Source organism: Hippocampus zosterae, chromosome 15 (assembly GCF_025434085.1).
Source record: "Hippocampus zosterae strain Florida chromosome 15, ASM2543408v3, whole genome shotgun sequence".
In the NCBI taxonomy this organism is placed as follows: Eukaryota; Metazoa; Chordata; class Actinopteri; order Syngnathiformes; family Syngnathidae; genus Hippocampus; species Hippocampus zosterae.
The window spans coordinates 6,732,631-6,752,425 of record NC_067465.1 but is presented as its reverse complement, the minus strand read 5'-3'; the positions used below and the strand labels follow the sequence as shown (position 1 = coordinate 6,752,425).

The 19,795-nt window shown below is 47.3% G+C and overlaps 1 protein-coding gene across 2 annotated transcripts in view; it reads left to right on the top strand.

The window, feature by feature from the left end:
- The window catches only part of brinp2 (bone morphogenetic protein/retinoic acid inducible neural-specific 2), a 76,968-nt gene that overhangs the window by 12,660 nt on the left and 44,513 nt on the right, over positions 1–19,795 (top strand). The window contains exon 2 of one of the 2 annotated variants that reach the window (XM_052087735.1): positions 18,622–19,160. The gene's annotated coding sequence lies outside the window, so the exon portion shown is untranslated. Of the gene's footprint in view, positions 1–18,542; positions 19,161–19,795 lie in introns of those variants that run through there. The other variant, XM_052087734.1, reaches the window with a different exon arrangement.

Here is a 19,795-nt window from a genome sequence, read left to right as displayed (position 1 = left end):
CTGTTTTGGAAGCAGGCATTTTGACCGTTTAATGCAGGGGTGTCAAACTCAGGTCCTGGAGGGCCGCTGTCCTGCATGTTTTCCAAGTCTCTCTGTTGCAACACACCTGATTCAAATGATCATCGGCAAGCTTTGCGGAGACCTGACATTGAACTTCATCATTTGAGTGTGTTGCAACAGGGAGACTTGGGAAAACATGCAGGACAGCGGCCCTCCTGGACCCGAGTTTAACACCTATGGTTCAATGTATTGGTGCTCGACACTTGGAATGGCTTTCGTTCTCATTGTGTATGTGTGTGTGCGTGTGTGTGTGTGTGCGCGCGCTTGTGACTAAGGGCGGAAGTAAATTTTGAAGGCAGCTGAGCTCTGATTTCCTCATCTCACGAAGGAACAGATGCACTCTAGGATTGGTGTTGCAGGAAAGTTACAAACTATGTCATGGTCTGCCAGGCAACTGCCCGATTCAGTTATGCACTCCCCCTTTTTTTGGGGGGGGGGGGCATTTCTCTTATTTTCTGAATCAAATCTGATATTGACACTGCAGGAGTAGAGATGGATGCTCAAGAGGAAAAATGAGATTTAAGTATATCCTCACTATATTTATTTTTAATTTTCAAAAAGGCTTAATTTGACAATTGTCTTTTTTTTTTTTTACAACTCTGATGCAGAGTCTGGGCTGTCTCTGCATCAGACACGGTACACGGTTCTTAACTCAAGGAGAATTCAACAGTAATAATGTGATTTTGTTAGGAACCGTTGGAACTTGCTTGTCTTGTTTGGTGTGACCTGTGCAAAGTATGTCCTGCTCGTGATTGCAACAGGATTCCGAACAGATTCATTTTTAAGCTAGGGTCTGGACATCAAAAATCTCTGAAAAGAATAAAATGTGTTGAGCTAGGAAAAAAAAGGTGCCCGTACTCTATTAAAGTTTTCAACATGGATTTGTTCTGAGCATGATGTCACCTTTATTTAACTGCATTATATTTCCAATATATTAATCTGTCATTTTAATTAGAATTACAGCAAGTGGTTGAATCTTTTAAAACATATGAACTATTCATGAAGGAAAGAGGAGGTGTGGGGGGGGGGGGTCTTGTGTTGCACGGCCACAATTGCAGCTTAATGACACGACCGGGACGTCAGCAGATGCCAATGACACGACCCTCGTTCAATTTTAGCTTGACAAAGACAGAAAGACGAAAGAGAGTCATTTAGCGGGGTGATCAAATCAGTCAAAGGCCGCCTAAATGCAGTCCGGGCACATTTAACCCACAGCGAGCGTGCGGTGGCGGGAGTCGAGAGGATGCAACGGCGCGAACAGCAGCCGCATCGTGTCCGCTCACCTGGGCTTCATTAGGAGCTTGGCGGAAAGGAGGAGGGGAGACTCCAGCCTGAGGCGGCAACACAACTCCCGCCTCCCACAACATGCCAGCCCGAGTCAAGTAAGCGCTTCACACTTTGGCATTTTACAAAGTCGCTTGTTGGATCACCTTGACCATGTTTACAATCCATCACGTGATGTCTTTGCCAGTCACAAAGTGGAAGAAAGTCTTTTTGCCTCTCAAGTTGAATTCTCTTTATTCCCGACAGCGTTTTGAAGAGAAATTGCGATTCTTGGTTCATGTGTATCTTCGAATATGGAGAAAAGGTCGACAGTATACGAACAAATTTCTTCATAGTAACGACACTTGTTTTCCCTTCTCACTCTTATCACCTTTTTGAACTAAGTGCGTCATGTCGCGGGCCACAAATGGCCCTGGCCCGTAGTTTGGACACCACCGGTCTAACAGAAACTATCCCAATACGACTGTGACTAATGTCTGGAAAAGCAACGCGACCTCGCAGGGGTTGCTCTCATGCTCTTGTCAGCTAAGTACGAACGAACTGCTCATGAGGACTGAAATATGACGGCAGACCACAACAAATATGGCCGCTCCTTCGAAGCACAAAGCCCTTGTGGCCGGTGTTGGTACTGTTGTTTAAAAAAAACAAACCCAATAATCATCTAAGTCTGTTTCTCCCTTCCTCCCGCAGAACAAATCAGCCTTATTACATTTGTGTCAATCCGCCAATAAAAAACAAAATCCCAAAATGCAGGTCAAATAACAAATAGTCTATTTTGAGATCAGTGTCAAAGAAAATCATCGCGCTGTGTGTGTGACAGCCTTGCTCGTCTGGTTTCGTCTTCAAAGACACGATACAAGCCTGTTTAATTTTGTTCCGCCGCTGAAAAGCGGGAGACCACGTTCTCATTTCCTTTGTTGCACGTGTCAGCTCCAATAGGGAGGAACGTGATGCTGTGTAAATATTTTAGTTGCGCTTCTTGCGCCTTCTGATCTAAAATGCAGAATGTGACGACGGTACCTTCTGTTCTGTCACAAGAGATTTTTTTTTTCTCCTTTCAGGTTTGGATCTGGGAGGGACATGTGGGAAAAATTGCGGTTGGCGTTGTTTCCTTTCAATTTAAATGAACTTGTTGCACCGTGACGACGACGACAACACTCAAGACGATTTCTTGTTCTGCTTTGCGCTCTCAAGCTAAACATCCATCGCTGTCCTACTTGCTCATGACAGACAACAAAGGTGGTTTGTCTTCAATTCAACGTGGCCAGTATCTGTGAGGGACATGGCAACCCATCGCAGGGCACACAGAGGCAAGCAACCATTTGTGCTCACATGCACCCCCGGGGACAATTTAGAGTTTCCCATTAACCTGCCATGCATGTTTTTTGGATTGCAGGAGTACCCGAAGACAACCCACGCAGGCACGGGGGGGAACATGCAAACTCCACACAGGGAGGGTGTATCCTGAATCGACCTCTGCACCTCGTCAATTGTGAGGTTGACATGCTAACCACTCAACCACCGGGCTGCTGCTACAGAAACATGCCATCCCAAATTCCTAATTCTCCTCGCAAAATGGTCGGAGGAAAAAATGGTAAGTCCTGATCAACAGTGATCATCACAAATCCGTGTGTGTGCGTGCGTGTGGACAAATGTGGTGTCTCATGTGACGAACTCTGATTGGGACTGGAAACAGAATGACAGTCAATTAGGAAGTGGCCGAAATCTCGCACTGTTGTCTGCCGCAAACACAGAAGCAACTTGTTTTGCTTTGTGTTTGTTTGACGCGTCTACCGAGTCAGTCATCACAATAAAAATGAATTACATGTACAAAAGGTCCCCGAGTTAAACATCCACCATACCAACATGCCATATTTTATATGTATACTATATATATATATATATATATATATATATATTAGTTGAGTGTGAGCGACGATGGTTGTGCGGCTCCAGCAAACCCCTCCTCCTCCCGCAACCCTTGTGAGAATTTTTTTTATCTCCCCTATATATATATATATACACACACACACTGTATGTGCCGGTTTGAACATCTTGACAACACACACACGTTCCAGTACTCAACACAAGGTTCCCCAGAATTATAAAGCATAGCTCCCCCCACGCCAACTAACCATATGGCTAAAGTCATTTTTGACGACATATTTGATTTTAGATTGTGTCAGAAACGTTTTAAATATTGTAGGCTATATCTGTAAAAAAAAACATGAGTCACGGCTGCTCAACACATGGCAATGGCGACATTTAATTCCAGGGAAGTGAAATGAAGGCACACGCGTGAGGAAGGACCAACACTGTTGGGTTTGGGGGTGTTGTGCTCAGTATTGCCTGCTGGGGGCAGCATTGCTTCTCCGAATGTTCACCGTCTCTCGCTTTGCTCCCGCCCTTATGTGGAACAGTGTGACTTGAAGGGAAGCGGTTAAAGGTTAAATAGTTCTCTCCAGAGTGCTCCGCACAGTCCCTCATCATATGCTCAAATCCGCATACGGGAAGCCTCGCAGATCGTCATTTTACAGCGCAGTGAACCAGAGGGACGCTTGCAATTCCGCTCGAGGCTGGATGCTAATCACGAGGCTCCGATTCAAGTACAATCATTTAGCCGGGCGATTGTGAATGTAAAGAGATTTTGAGGGCCACGCTTGGTGGGTTGGCCCGTTTATTTCCGAGAACACGTTCTGTTGTCCCGCTGCTCCGTAACGATAAGGCACGCTCGGCGGAGGCTGAAAAGATCGTCCGCAGCTGTCACAACACTGCTAATTAAAGGAAGGCATTCACGAATTGGATCTCAAGCCGACAGATCTATAGCCGGTCTGAATGAACCGCAGGGAAATATCACCCATGTGTTTAATCTCCTATTGTGTCATTTCAAGATGCCGTCGTGCTGCTAAGAAGGTGTTCCACAATCTGCTAGCCGCTTGCCTTCACATTTTGAGAGTAGTGCCTTCCAACCAAGGTGTGGTGCAGCACATGCCTTTGGAGGGGAAAAAAAACCCCAAACAAACGCTCAGATCCTTTTAACGGACACCTTCCAACCACGGTGTTAGCACCTGTTAGGTTATTTCCGCACCAGGAACCATTCAAAGGGGATTAAGAAGCCTTGGGAGGGAGAAAAAAAAATCAATAATTCCGCCAGACACATCGGAGGTTATGTTATGCGTTGACTGTGACTCATGACACAGGCGAAACGAGTGACTGCAGGGAAATATCAGCACAAAGGCCGGACATTTCCGACAGTATGGAGCCATCTTTTTTTTTATATATATAATAATAATAATAATGATGATCATCATAAAAAAAACGTGAAAATTTCCCCGAATTGTATCGATCAGCAGGACATATCCAATTTCAAGGCCAATCGCAAAAGCAGACATTATTCATTAAAAAAAAAAAAAAAACGACAATATCGTTGAGCCATCCGATGGAGGAAAAAGTCCCCAATAGAATTCAATCATAGAGATCCAGAGACCGCGTCAATGGTCTAACCTTTACAAGAAAAGCAGAAGGCGATGACGGCATCAGGGTGGTTTATACAAGTGTCGGCGTTCTCGCTCCGTAGGCGTCAAAGTTGCGGGAGCTTGTTATTCTGGTCTTGTTACTGAGACAGCATGAAGGCTGCCAAGCTAAGTGAGCAGTCGTATTTAGCCATAGCAGCTGCTGAGCCTGCGAACATGCACAAAATGTGCTCCATGGTGCAATTTAAATCTTTCTCGCTCTCTCAGATGTTTAAAAAAAACATCCTGATGACAAGCACACCCAAATTCTCTCCAAGTTTAACTCACACTGCCAATTCAATGAGGCCTTTGTATGGAGTTACAACAACTTTGCCCCAAAGTGCTGAAGTGACAGAGAACTTCTGGGAGGCCATTTGTACGAATTTGAGAAATGGAACCGACCTCACATCCGATCGTGTCAGTCATCATTCCAAATGTAAAATAATTAGTCAAGCAAGAACATCAGAGAGGATTCGGAGGGGGGGGGGGGGGGTAAAAAATGTGGACATTTCGAGTCAGATTTGCCTGCCCCCAGTGTCAAAAAGGAAATACGGACTTCAATTCGATCAACGGCAAACCTGAACCTGGGAAGAACTGGGAACGCCAAAAGCAGGTCATTTTGGAAACGCTAAACGATTAAACGATGAAAAAGAAAATCCAATTACGGACAACAAAGCTCAACTTGTTGTTCAAAACGGCGAGCAGAACTTTGTCCCCAGTTCTGGCGGAAAACGGATGCGGCCAACACTGGACCTTGCAATCCCCGCCAGCGAGATCGAGAGAGCCGTCGGCTCAAGTTGAAACAGAAAACAAGGAATTGTGAGACAACCCACACGATGTTGTGGCGGAAGAGCGAGAGAGAATCTTTCTCTGAGGGGGAGGCAGCGTGCAGAACATTTTACTTCCATTTATTGAATGCTGCAGTCTGATGTCCACCAATCTATCTTCCAATCCTTGCTGCAGGCGCATTTCCCTTCATTTGTACATTTTGACAAGCGTCGTCTCCCCGCCGGCGCGACCCAAGGTCACTGGTTATTATATGAACGCAGAGCCCTTCTCGTGGGAGGACGGGTGTGGAGGGGGGAGGGGATGAATTTGTCTACATGAAATCACGCGGCAAAGGTCAAAAGTTCACAGAGAGGACAACGACATATGAAGTCAGAGCGGACACGAAGCAAGTTCAATCATGGGAGGTGGACACAATTTCCTCCTGACCTGTGCAATCAAAGCGTGTCACCCCCCCCCCCCCATCCACAACCACCCACCCACCCACCCCACAGCAAGCTGTGATTACAAGCGTTTCGAGTTTAAACTCATGACGTGTTTTTGCATCGTCTCATGTTTAAAGATGTACCAAGAGAATTGACTCTTTTCTGAATGAATTGGCTCATTACTTTCAAGAGCATGCATTCGAGAGCACTTATTGTTTCCGCCCAGCTCCCCCCCCCCCCCACACACACAAAAAAAAACACACCGCATACACGAATGGGGTGTGTATAGACATGTAGAATTTTTTTTTCAAAGCTAACTTCGGCTGCAGAACACATTGGAACATTGTTTGTTTGTGCCTATAGAAATGCAGTATGCGGTCCACCGAGTGGATGCGTGACCTCCGGGCGACCTACCTACAGGCAAACATACACCCACTCTGTGTCAGACAAGAGAGTGTGGCTGGCTACCCATTTACAGCGAGTCCCTCAACTTGCAAGGTCGCAGTGATCGCCAAACAAATGCTTGAACGACAAATCCCTTTCCAGCCAAGTTGGGACGATGTGTTCAACATGACCAAAACCCGAACACAATCATTTGCGACCCACATCCAATTGAATCGTCTGCAAAACAAGATTTTTCATGTTCAAACTGATCAACTTTTTTGTTCTGAGCAAATAAACATCAACATTGACATTTTTTAATGGAAGACAGGTCTGGACTGCAGGCAGGCCAGTCCAGTTTTCTAGTTTGGCGTTGTCTTGCTGAACTAAGCGGCGTGTATAAAAAAGACGTTGCTTGGATGGCGGCAAAATGTTTTTCCAAAACCCGGATGTACCTTGGAGCATTCACCGTGGCGTCACACACGTGCACGTTTGCCTCCAACACAGCGCCGCAAATGCCGGCTTTTTAACTTTGCTTCCGGAAGAGTTAATATGACGCAATATCCACAATTTCCCCAAAACGGTGAGAAATGTGGACACGTCAGACCAATAACAATTTTATATATATAAATATATAATTTTTTTGAACGTCCACATTCTGCAGTGGGTGCAGGAAATAATCAATACACTAACCTTGTATCTTGAGCACTATTAAGTGCTTGATCGCTTGTTTTTCTTGAACGTATGAGAGGAGCCAAGTCTCAGAGCTGCTCCATATGGAAAGTGCTTTGAGATCACTTGTGAATTGGCACCAAATACTGTAAATAACCGACGTGACGACCACCCGCCCCTTTTTGCAAGCATGAAAAAGAGTAAAGGTGTTTGTGGAGGGCGTCATCCATTACTAAGCAAGACATGTTTATATTTTCAAGAGTCATTCCTGCGAGAGCAGCCGGGTGTCTGTCATTTCTGCGCCGATTTGATTTGTTTCCAGGCCGGCAGATCTGAATTTCAAATCGGTGTGCTCATTCTCAATAGTCGGTCTTGTCGTTGTGACCCATAAACAAGATGGCCGCATTGTCAGATAAAATGGCTTCTTAGCTCAGTGGCTTTGCGTCGGTTGACTCAGTTTCTCTCTTTTTAGAGGTTTACAGGGGCCCGGAGAAGACTGGCAATGATATTTATTGCCATGTGGGCGGAAAGGAAAATACTGTTCTCAGGAAAGCTTTCTTTGCGTTCAAAGCCAAATCTCAGTCATTTAGTTCTGCTTTGATCCAATGACAACAAAAGCAAAATGGTTGACTTCAGTTCGGTGAAAACCGAAGGTCATCCGAGTTATGATTTTGTTGCCTAGCGATGACTTACCTTTATGTGGGTAATTATCCCATGTTCCCGCTTTTGTCTGTCGATGAGTTGCCATGTTTGGATCTTGGGCCGACCAACTCTCTGTCTGCACTCGTGTTCTCCCCCTCGGCATCTGCTGTGAATCGTCAATGTTGTTCTTATCTCTGCTTGGTCTGACCTTCACTCACCCAAGCCACTTGCACTATTTCGTTTACTTTCTTTTTCCATTTAGTTTACCTTCGTTTTTTTTCCTTTCGTTTGCCCATTTAAGCAGTCCCGGCCACGCGCGCGCTTATCTCGGGCAATTCGCGCGCCGGCCTTTGCAGAAGCTCGCGTCATGTGAAAGCCATCGCCGCACTTGCTGTGAACGTTGTAGCGGCGGCGGTGGTAACGTTGGAAAGGGAGTCCGTCGAGGTTCGGCTGTAATCGGATGTTATTTTTTACAGCAGATGTCATAGTGCGGGCTTCGTTTCTGTTTGGGTTTCTAGTTTGATCCACGTTGTTTCCGTTTCCTCTTGCTGCGATGTAGTTTTGGTTTGTTTCCGGTGTTTAATGCTCTTGCCTTCTCTGACTGCGCCGTGATGGAGGGGAGGCCATTACAAAAAAAAAAAGTGCAGTGGATCCAAATGCAGGGAGGCGGGCAAGGAAAAGCAGGAGGGCAATGATAATGTGAACATTAAAAAAAAAAGTGGATAAAAGCTTCGGGACAGGAGGATGAAAATAACAACAACAACAAACTATAACGGCGGAAACCAAATCGCAGCACAGGCACGGGAGGTGACAAGTAGACGGACGGCGACGGATGAGGTGGAAATAGGCCAAAAGGCCCAAGGGCGCCTCACAGAAAATTATAACCATTACCAGGCTATTCAAAGTCAAAGCCATCATCCGAACGCGTCAAGAGACTGAAGCGGTCTCTCTCCGAAGGCCTCGGTCTCGTACCTGACAGGTGAACAATGAGACATTTTACAAAATAATTACGGAATCGCAGGCTTCTTGACGTGAGACTTTCCAAATCTCTTCTGAGCGCGACCCCTATGCTTTTCTTCTCAAAGTCAGGAATCCAACTGTTGAAATTGAGGATCATTCAAAACGGTCTGCAAACCGCGCTGGTCAAAACCCCGCCTTCGAAGCACAAACGGATCACCGCCACATCTGTCACTCTTTATCGAGAGCCTGCGTCGAGACGTTATCGTTGACGTTTGACTTTCACTCCGAACGGTTCTGAGCTCCTTTTCGCTTTTGACGGTTTGATTTTGTCCGATACTTTTGGGGTGAAAATCAAACTGATAGCTTGCGCACTAAAACAAAAAGAGATCATATAAATAACACGCACGCAAATGCACAAATCTCCCACCCCGTTTCCCGCGACACCCCTCGCGATTGACTTGCGACCAGTCCGCAGGCTACCGGTGGATCGCGATCCACTCGCGAGTCGATCTTGGCTGCAAAGAAAGCCTCCAAATGCCCCCCCCCTCCCCCCCATGGCGTAACTGCTCGTATCCAAAGACTGATTGAATTCCTAGTTGGTATTTAAATCAAATGCTTTGAGCGAGTAATTGACCCTAATGCTGAGTCCAATCATGTCTGATGTGTTGAAACATGTTTCGTGAAGCGTGACGAGGACAATCTATGATCACATTAGCCCCCCGCCGACCAAAAACTCTCTTGTGTATGATTTCCCTCCGAGTTTCACCTGCGTTGTTGGTCGAGTGTCCCGCGCGATGAAAGCTGCTGTTTGTTTTGCTGCGTGTATCGCATGCATACCATCCGCCATGGACGAGTTTGCAATAAGCGGCAGTTCTCAAAGGATCTCATATATATGTATCGGGTCGGGGATCAAATATTTAGCAACGGGAAGAGTATGTTTTTGTTCCGGGCTTCTTTTCGTTTCGAGTTGCTCTGTCTTGTGGTTGTCGTTGTCTTTTGCCAAATCGGCTCCCTTTGCTCAATGCGAATGTTCACAGTAAATGAGGAAGCGCCGCGACTGTCGTCTGTGATCTGATTACGCACCGAAGAAGATGATGAAAACATGTCCGCCGTCTGCATGTGCGAGGTTGGCAACTATCTTTGTGACCAATTTACATTTGATGTCCATCTTTGCCCCCGACGGGAATTACGGTGACCTCTCTCATGGTTTGGCCAGAACGTCATTTGCAGGCAGCCCGTAATTAGGATTGGAGTTAATCCCCCACCCCACCCCCCGACCCCCCGATCCCCTCCGTCGCGTCCCCGCTGAATTTTTCCTCGCTCTAGCTGACCTCTGCCAAAGATAAGACGCGCACCTTCCTTGTCTTGCACCTCAGTTGTTCACCTCGACACTTCTGAGCCGGGGCTGATAAAAGCGGGCTTTTAAGGAGACTTTTATTTTATTAATTTTTTTATTTTTTGCAGCGTGGTACCTCATTACTTACCAGCCGCTCAGTCAGTCCATTTATTGTGACGTGAGAACAAAAGTCACACATACGCGAATTGAAAGCTACTTGTCGTCGGATGATAATGCGAATGCTTCTTTGTCGACGTGTGACGCTGTGATTGAATGATTGGCGACCCATCCCGGGTGCGCCGTGCTGTTGGGCCCAAAAAGTTGCCGCACATGCACCCGCAAGGGAGGCGCTTTGAAAACTGCCAGACTCGGTCTTTGTCATGATCACAATGAGACATGGAAGGTTTCGTAAGCGGCCGACAACGATGGCTCCATATTGGAACTCTTAACGGCGTTGCCTTTGCCGCTGAATCCGCTTCGATTCTCAGGAGATCAATGGAGGCAATGCCGTGTTCATCTTGGCGACTCTGGTCCACCATTTTCGGACCGCAGACTATGCAAAGCTTTCTTTCTCAAGCGCCCAATCATGACATTTGAGATTTGATTCGCCTCCGCAATCTCGCCGCTTCTTGTTCTTCACTTCATCATTTACGTAACCATGGGAACTTGTGTTTTGTCTCGCGTCCGCGTTGAGTCAAATCGGGCCAAAGGCGCTTCGACGCACTTCAGACCAGCCGCGTGGAGCGGCTGGGTGATGAGAGTCGCGAAACGTTCAAAGGTGGGGGGAAAAAAAAGAGCCACAACAATGAATCCTCTCCGTCGAGCTCGGAGGCTTCCGCCTGTACCTTGGAGTCTTGTCTTAGGTTAAAACAGGAAAGCGGCGCGGGGCCATTTGCCCCCGCCGACGCCTCCTGTTTGTTTCGGCTCCTAACAGAACATCGCCGGCGACGGAACCGTAAGTCTGGCATGTAGCCGCCCCGTCGCTCCGTCACGGGTATTCACGGGTCGTTGGTTAAAAAAAAAAACTGTTTGAGCATAACATTTAGAATCATTTCCAAACAACCTGGACCCCTTTTCACAAATCATTCACAAATTCTTATACAGTTACTCCTCCCGCTGCTTCCACTCCCCAAAACGGGCCCTCGTCATCATTTCAATGTACGGACAAACCTCGGTCGGCACCGAGGGCCAGCTGGGAACGCCCACCTCTGCTTTCTGTCAAATCAACAAGCTTTCGCGTGAATAACACGGAACAGTTTGTTTCGATCTCACGCGGCATATTTTGGGTCTAATCCAGGGGTGGGCAATTATTTTTTGCATAGGGCCACATGAGAACCAGAAAATATTATGGAGGGTCGGATCAAAAGGGTGACCTAATTTCGACGTAATATTAATTGGATTTCTTTATTTAAAAAGCAGTATTTTTCATTTTTTGGCACGTTTTTCAGACTTTAAGAGTACATTATTCAGTCATATCAAACGGGATTTGCTTAACTTGGCGCTACTGCGGGCTTCCGTATCGTCTCCCCCTTCCTCCCTATGCTCTGCAATTTCAAGTAACCGTGCCACCTGGCGTTGAAATTCCTGCCATTACAAGTCAAAATGAAATGAATGCAGTCGTTGACATCGAACCTTAATTGTGTACCAACCTTCGGCGGGCCGGATTAAAAAGACCAACGGGCCGGATTTGGCCCGCGGGCCGTAGTTTGCCCACCCCTGGTCTAATCTGTCAGGAGGTTGATGCTTGCTGTGTCTTTTGGACTCGTCTCCTCTTCTCTCGATCTCAGCTTTGTATGAAAGCACAACAGGTGTGTCTTGCCTCGCCTCACCTCGTGCGTTTGTGTGTGTGTGTGTGTGTGATGTACAGTGTGGAATTGAACCGGCAAGGCAGATGTTGCTCCCAGCTGAGTGGGGATTTAGAGAATGCTTCATGAACAATGTCATTTCACTCTTTGTTTGCTCCGTCAGCACGGCAGTCTTCCTTTTTTTTATGAGCACGGACGGCTCTTTGTTTTTATTGAGTGCACGCGCACACACACACACACACACACACACGCACACACTCTTATTGCAACGCACTATGCTCGGCCTATTGATTTTTCGGCCCAATTTTCTACCTTAGTGTAACACGTTCAAAAGCTCGGACGTCTCGGGAGTGATCCACTTTGAGTGGTGCTTTTTGGGAAACTGAAGGGAATTCGCTCGAAAAAGTGAATACATCGACTGCATCAGGTATGATTGCAGCTGATACTAAATATGGCGGCAACAGTGCATACAAATCAAATGCATGCTCTTCTCATTTTTGATCATCCGTATTTCAATGCATGTATGAAAGATGGACTGTTCAACAAGAAAGGGTTGGAAACAAACGACCAAATAAGCGTGTGTGAGTGTGTGTGTCTATGTGTGTGTGTGTGTGTGTGTGTGTGTTTGTGTGGGTTGGTTGATCCCGCCCCAATTTATTGGTGCCTGTTGTGATGGAAAAGCAACAGACGCCACGTCATGGAAGAGCGGCTGAAGTTTTCAGGGAGGAAAAGCAAGTTTGAGGCTCCACCGAGGCCTCCGGCTAAGCGACCGCGTTCCTTTTGCGGGAGCGCTTATTGTCATTAAGAGTGCTGCACCTGCTTAGCAATGAGCAGACAGGAAATCGATTCTCCTCAAATGAGTTATTGGAGAACACCATTGGCACACAATTCAATTCTCCGATGGTTGTCCTCCCGCTTCCACATCGCAATACCCCCCCCCCCCTTACCCATCTTCCGTTCCGCTGAGGGCGCCTGAACTATGATGTTGTTTGCGCAAGCTTGTTGTCAGAATCAGGTCAGTGGGTGGAGACTTGCACTGCAAACCGGCACAAGGGAAACAAATTCGCTATACGATGACTTTTGGGGAACCTCGGCATGAGAGTCGATGCAAAAGTCAATTGATTTAGTTTCGATAACCACCGCAGACCACACCCCCGGACTGGTCACCGAGGGCACATTCCATTCCAAGTGACTCAAATAGAATTCAGTGCTTCGAAAGCGAGATGGAAACCGTGTCTGCCTTTTGAATGAGCAAGTTTGTGTACTTTCTGCAGTGAAAATGCACTTGATTGATTTATTTATTTATTTTTAATATCGATATGCGTCTTGGCCCCCCCCCGGCTCTTTATCTTAAGCCAGCAGTAGTACACGTGTCGATTTGACTTGCAATTTATAGTAACTCAGCTCTGTTACTTGGGAGACGTGAATAAAAGCATTTAGTGTCCATAAGCGCAGAGGGAAGCTGGTTGAAGAAGCAATTACCAGAAACGAGTGCTTCATTTGCCTTTTCTATTTGAGTGCATGCGCACTGAGGGGCCAAAAGAAGAATGGTGTCTTGTGAGTTCCCCGCTGAGGTGTGCGGCACATTCGGCGATGCCACCTCTGCCGGCGCTGCTCCACTTAACAAACCAAGAACATGACAGCCTCCCAATTAAAAATCAAAGCGCTTTACCGTCCGTGGCATTTTGTGTTTTGATGTTGATTAACAATGATGACAACGGCAAAAAAAAAAAAAAAAAGGTGATGAAGACCACGGCACGGACGGGCGTTTTGTATTTTCATCCATCGAAGCCGTCGGCAAACTGATCAGGAGTGTCGTTTTGAATCATTCATCGCCTCATTTCGAGATGTTCCGGTCAGCTTCCTCTTACCGGCTTCGAATTTCAGGCCGTTTTGCTTGAAGTTGCGCTCCTGTTGCATGATCCTCTGATGAAGCAATCGTTCGTCTTGGATCCACGCGGACGTGTGAAGTTACAGATCTCTCGGTTGAGTTAACATGATTCCGTTTGCAACTTTTTCCCTCTGTGCGTGTATGGATGTGCTTTCTTTCATCATCCTAAATTGCCCTTTCAACTTGGAATTAGGGGTTTTGATTAGAATTAAAAAAAACACTCAAGTTAGCAACCGGGCGGAATGCGTCTAAATTGCACACCCGATGACTTGCTGCCATGAAAAAAAAAACGCAAGCCATGTTCTCATCACGAGATTTGTGATGGATACGCTTGCCTTCTTGACTTCCCAGACGATTTTATTCTTCATCTTGGTTGTCCGTCATTTAAACCAACACACGTGTACAACTTGATGTTTTGGCTTTCATTTAACCTTGGTCGTTCATTTAACCCCCCCCCCCCCCCCCCCCCGCAAAAAGGCTTGACGGGGCTTATGAAGGCGGTTGGGTCACTGGTTGGCGACGGGTGCGGCTCTGGAGGGAACGACCTCCACTAAAGACATTGAAAGAAACCAGATGGTACATTTATTGACTTCTTCTGCATGTTGGAGCGTGACATAAGAAATGCAGCGTTTTCATTTTTGCTCCCCTGTATCGTGCGCAATATGCACGACGGCTGCATATTTGGCCACTTTGGTGTATAATTACAGTTTGGAAATTGCGCCTCATTGTCATTTGCTAATGATGTGCTGAAATAGCGACGTGATGGAAAGCTGTTGTAATAGCGTAGCATACAAGAAGCGCTAACTTGTGCCAAATCACCAAGCGTGTCAGGGGGGAGGATATTTCAAATGCTGAAAAGTCAGCATTGCAAGCAGCTTTCATCATCAGTCGGCATCAGTCATCGCTGCTTCTACCGGCGAACCGGCTGCTGCGAAGCACAAGGCGCTAACAATGTATTCATTTATTTATTATAACCTAGCCACTCTCCAAATGGCTCATTTTGTGCCCTTCCGAGCACAAGTAAATGAGACTGATTATTTGCTGCACTGCGCACGGACGTGAGCGGTAATGTGAGTGTTGTGCGAGAGAGTAACGTTTTGAAATCTGTAATTGAGTGAGATAAATGCACCACGTATGGTATTGGTGCTTTCGTGCGGTCGAGAATGATCAAGTATCTCGGGCGAAGTCGTATCTCATATGGGCTCGTGCTTATCATGAATTGTGCGGGTTTTTTTTACCCTACTAATCAGTACTTGGCTTCTCAACAACCGTTTTCCACTTGTATACTGATCAATGAAATACAGTGTAGTCGTCAGTACTCCCGGTTACTATTTGAGCTTTGGAGAGAGGAAAAAAAAAAAACTATCTTCTTAAAGCTCATATGTTTTACTGAGCTTGCAATCTCTGTAAACAGATTCAACAAGTCATGTTGCAGCCCCGCCAGCGCCAGATTTGGACGCTTGAAGGCCTTTTGGTGATGAATTACTGTACATTAGTGCATGGGGTGTACAATGGCTGCTTATCCGTTATATTCTCTTTGACATCACAAAATCAATCGAGCCTAAATAAACCGGAAGAGTAATGTCATGGTGCTAAAGAAATAGATAAAAATAAAGGACATCTTTTATGGTCGCATACAAAAGAATCAAGTCGGCTGCTGTAGAGAAACTGTTAGAAATGCTTTAGTCATAGCAGGAGTGTGAATATGAAAAAACAAACAAACAAAAACAAGACAAAACACATCAAATCAGGATTTGTCATCTAATGGGCAAATATTTCTTCCCAACCTTGAACCAACTCGGGCTTTATACTTTCATGAAAACAACCGCATACATTTGTCTCTTCAAATTTAGACAAAAGTTTGACAGTATGTCGCGAAATCCATTTTTTTTTTCTGCCAGCCTCCCTTCTCGCTCTGCCCACCGCCACCTTTTTTAAATCACCGCGCGGCCCATGTCAAATGTCATTTTATAGTTTTTGGGACGTTTCTCGGGCCGCAAGTAAAATGGATGATGGGCCGCAATTGGCCCCCGGGCCGTAGTTTGGACGCTTCTGCGTGACAAGATCCATTCCACACTCTAATTTACGGTTATTGGATTTTACTGGTGATAAACAGCAGATCGTTCAGCAGAAGGGCAATTTAATGCCCTGGGGAGGGGGGGGGGGGGGGGGAATCCCTTTTGTTGTTTTCAACGGCTGCTCGTCATCAAGAAACTTGAAGATGAATGGGATTTGCGCGCACAACTGAGATCATCCCGCATTGCACATTTTTTTTTCGGGGAGGGGGCGATGCACTGCTCTCATCATACGCCCCATCTACACGTCTCAAAAACTGTCCTCCACGCTACAAGTTGCTCGTTATATGCAGAACGCTCGAAGCAGCTGGATGAGATTAGCGGAACATTTTGTGTTGATGAGTCACATGAATTTAATTGGATTGGTTTGGCTTCTTTTTTTTCTTCTCATTGCCAGACAGCTGCCGTAAATTCTCTTTACCTTGTTTTGGATTGAGTTCGGTGGATGATGATCATGAAAAAGGGGAGGCGCTGACTCATTGTCGACTGGAGCAACCCCCCCGCCCCCCCCCCCCACCATATCTATAGGGGATGTGTGAGTACACCACTATCTGTATTTGTATCTCTGCTATCTGTTCACTCATCTCAATGATCTCGCTGTCCTCGGAGTGGGCGGGGCTTACACCCGCCGTGGGTAGGGCTTCAATTGTGAAAAGCCGGAAGAGCCGCCATCGAACCCCCCCCCGCCTCGGCGCGGTCAGGCGGTCGTGCTCATCAATCGACCGCCGCACCGCGTCTTCCAATTCAAACTCAAAATTCAATGAATTGCCGAGCCTTCCTTTTCGTCTCTGCGACGGAATCGTTGATTTTTCACCCTGCTCTGGTTTTGAGCTTAATGCCTAATGTTCTCTGTAACGGGCCTTCCTCGAAGCGCTGTCATGGATAATGTGTTTGTTGTTTTTTTTCCCTCACACCTCCGCCTGCGTTTGGTTCTTTGCGGCTACATGCGGAGTGTAAATTGGAACTTTCATCGTCCAGAAATAATCCAACTCCGTGAAAGCGGAGGCTGCTGTGCGTTTTATGAAGAGTGTGAATATGGTCACCCTGACCGGGACCCCTTCGTCTTTTGTGGACAACAGCCCGCGACAGGACGAAGAAAAAAACATTTTTAAACGACATTTGACGTGGGCCGCAGAGCTAGTTAAAAAAAAAAGGTGAAGGCGGGCAGAGTGAGAAGGGAGGCTGGCAGCAAAAGAGGGGCCATGACCACGCCTAGATTTCTTGACATCCTGTCAAAATTCTGTCTATAATCGAAGATACAAATAAAACAAGAACAAGCATTTCTCTTGATGAAAACACTGAAGTGTATCAAGATCATTCCGTTTTTTAGGCAAAAATTGTGTCTTCCGCTTTGTGCTCAATGGCTGTTTGTTTAAGACAACACATGAATGATTCTCCGGCGCCCGCGAACCGTGAAAAAGAGGGATTGCTGGAGTACACACGACCCGCTTGTATTCTTCCAAAGCAGCTTTATTTGCGGGGACGAGATTCATTCTTTGTTATTTCTCTTAAGGGGGGAAAAGGGAAGCACAAGATCTCGCTCGGGGTAGGAATGAAAGAAGGGAAGGTGACCCCCGAAAGCCACCACATGAATCCAGGAGGCCTTGGCATTCTTCGGCGCTTCACACTTCAATGAATGAATTTCCATTTCCGAAACATTGAATGAATTTCATTTCTCGTTCACGCTCGAGACCCCGTGAAGCGCCTCGACGCAAGCGCTAAGTCGCTGACGTGCAGGAACGTGATCAGAGTTGTGGTTGAGCGCTGAAAATGAGTGACAAGTCGGTCAGCCCCCCCTCCCTACCCCCGTGTCCTTTTTAAATCAAAAGCTATTTAGCTGCCGGCTAGCATCTCACGTCAGCGTTTGATGAACGCCTCGTGCGGCTCAGACTTAACTTAGTTCATCTTGAAATATACTCCCTGAAGCGCGGCCATCGATCAGAGACTCTCGCGGGGATTTTGGTGCGCCTCCTCCCGCTACCGCACAAAGACATTCGGCAATATCCCCACAACCCATTTGCTCTCTTACGCGGGCCGTTACTTATTTCCCTCCCGACGGCCCGGAGGGAGCGGCATATTTTTTACGCACGCTCCAATCTCCAGCCTTGCTACTTACTTATTCATCACAGGCTCCTCGACGAGGAGGCCCGCTTCGCCGACAGAAAGCAGATTTGATCAAGAGAAGAGGCCGGGCGGACAGAAGCGAAGCCTCTGCATAGTCATAGTGGACATTGTCAGCAAGAATTGACTTTTGCCTCTACTCCACTATGGCTGCATTGCACACATTTGGCCAAAGCGCCGCGAGAGCCTCGAAAAATAAGCGCGGGTAAAGTGTTTTCTCTGTCAATAGCCAGCCTCTGTCCCGCGGGGCTCCAACGCATCGAGCTCGGTGCACTGCCTGCCCTCGCTCCACACGTGCACAACCCCCCCCCCCCTCCCCCCCATTCTGCGTCTCCGGCTACTTTCTCCTTGTTTCGCTGGCCCACTGGCCTTCCTCTTTCACTCGGGGTTCTCCATTTCCCCCCCCCCTCGTCGTCTCCTATCCTTTCTTGACTGCGGGTCTGGGCTCCTTCACCGCGGCCTTCCTCTCTTCCCGCGTCGGCAATTTCTAACCAATCGCCGGTCGCAGTGGGCGTGGCTTCACACCAGCAGGATGGACGATTTGACAAGCGAGAGAGAGAGAGAGAGAGAGAGAGAGAGAGAGAGACGGGGGGGGGCGCGCTCTCGGGAACAGCGGCACACGAATCGACGCTTCGCGACGACGGCTCCCGGGACGAATAGCCCCCCGTGAGTGGTAGACAGCGGCGTGAAAGGGAAAGGGAGACGAGTGACGAAGCGCTCCGCCTTTACGAGCAGCGGCGCCGCGATGCCTCGGCGAGGAGCCGAATGGGTCCGAAGAGCAAAGTGAGGCGACGTTGACTTCCCTGGATTATTTAGCCACTGCTTCACCGAAAGCGAACTTTAGCAGCACGTCAATTTGTCGTGCTCGATCGCGGATTATGCAAGCGAAAGAGAAAATCGCCGGATTGTGAGAATTTTTTCGAACTCCACGTGTGGTGGTTGTTGGCGTTTTATTTGTTTGTTTTGGTTCTCTCTGAAACGTGCGCGCCTTGACGACAATGACTGGATATGTACGGCTGCCGTTTAATTCTTCCCCGGGGAGACGAGGCGAGTGAGTGCGGGGCAGAGAAAGCAGGAGGACATCGGAGGGAAACGGCGAAGCCGAGTCGGTGGCGTTCGGCTGCCGTCTTCGAGTTCTTTTTTCCCCATCCGACCCAAGCAGGACACACATCGGGACGCGCACCTGGAGGAATCAGCGTTCACAACCTCGGTGAGTTTTCAGCTTTTTTCATGACGACGGGTTCGGGAACGGTACGCGTTTTTCCGCACTGCCCATCGACGCGTCGTGGCTCCCGTCACGCACCTGTCCGTTTGCGAAGGGTGTGCCGGATGTCGCCGTCGTCGGCGTTCTCCTTTGCAAGCCATCGCGCCGATGCGAGCTGACTGATGCCTCCCTCGATATGGATCCGAAGTCGCCGTTTTTCGGTCGGTTTCCCTCATTCGCAATTTCTCTTTGCAGCGATTCGGTTGAAGGTTTTGATCTGATCGCAGTTGGCCAAACGCACCCACATGTGTTTTTTTGGAACAGACCCTCAAGACGTACTGAGCGTCGTATTGATTTGCGTATTGATTGACTTTTTTTCAATTTTGCTTCTCTCAAGTCGTCCTAGCTATGTCCAATCAACTGTGCGAGAACTTTATGAAAAATAGAGCAATTTTTAAGTGCGAGACTTTGAACCGCTTAACCCTGTCAGTGCAACTTGCGGCCCACAGGCTGCACTCGGTACTCTCACGATTTCTTGCAATAATTATTATTTTTTTGTCAATATTTGACAAAACCTGAAACATTGATACGTTTTTCACAAAAGATGGGGCAAAATCAAAAAGGTGACAAATTATTGAGGA